The 898-nt window shown below is 31.4% G+C and overlaps 1 non-coding gene across 1 annotated transcript; it reads left to right on the forward strand.

Annotated features, from left to right (window-relative positions):
- Positions 1-351: 351 nt before the first annotated feature.
- Positions 352-455, forward strand: LOC126023583 (U6 spliceosomal RNA). Its single transcript, XR_007500697.1, has one exon. It is a non-coding gene; the product is annotated as a U6 spliceosomal RNA (small nuclear RNA).
- The last annotated feature ends 443 nt before the right edge of the window (positions 456-898 follow it).

Genomic DNA, 898 nt, shown 5'->3' on the forward strand with positions numbered 1-898 from the left:
CTATGGGTTTTGAGAAAAATAAAGGACATTTGTGTAATGATTCTCGGAGACAAAATAAAGGAGGACTGGAAGGTCCAGCTCACGACATGAAGCTCACCACAGAGAGTGATGGGTGTAGTCACAAAAGTAATTACATTGAGAACCATCATTACAAAATGTGACTGAATGAGGTAAGTAGAAAGCCTGTCTAGAGTACAGGCCAGTGTGGGATGGGGAGGAGAAACACTTGGGACATTGGTGGTAGGAATGTTGCACTGGTGATGGTTTTATATATATATATATATATATATATATATATATATATAATGCTAAACAATAAAAAATTAACTAAAAAAAGAATATTAAAAAATCGTGCTTGCTTCGGCAGCACATATACTAAAATTGGAACGATACAGAGATTAGCATGGCCCCTGTGCAAGGATGACATGCAAATTCGTGAAGCATTCCATATTTTAAAAAAAAGAATAGATGATTAATTCTGAAATTCAACCAAGAAAAGGAATCTCTTATGTTCTTTCCACTGAACACAAATCATCTCATGGCTTTAAAATACCCCCAGTTCTAAATAATCTGACCTGATTCAAATGAAAAAAATAGAACCCTTCTTTAATTACATAGATGCAATGATATGGCTTTAATCATTCACAACTAAAAAATGAATGTTTTACTCTTCAAAACCATTATAAGAACGGTTACTCATAATTTAGTAAGCCAAATGTTGTAGTATACTAATTTGAACCAGAATTAAATAATTAATAAAAAGATAGCTTTCATTGTATTGGTGTATATTAGTTTAAAATAATTTGCTTACTACCAAAGAGTATTTCATTGTTTTTGAGAGCATGTGTACTTTAAAATGCCTCCTATAAACATCATAAAGAAAAAAATTTTATTTTTC

The sequence above is a fragment of the Suncus etruscus genome, chromosome 11, assembly GCF_024139225.1.
Source record: "Suncus etruscus isolate mSunEtr1 chromosome 11, mSunEtr1.pri.cur, whole genome shotgun sequence".
Classification (NCBI taxonomy): domain Eukaryota; kingdom Metazoa; phylum Chordata; class Mammalia; order Eulipotyphla; family Soricidae; genus Suncus; species Suncus etruscus.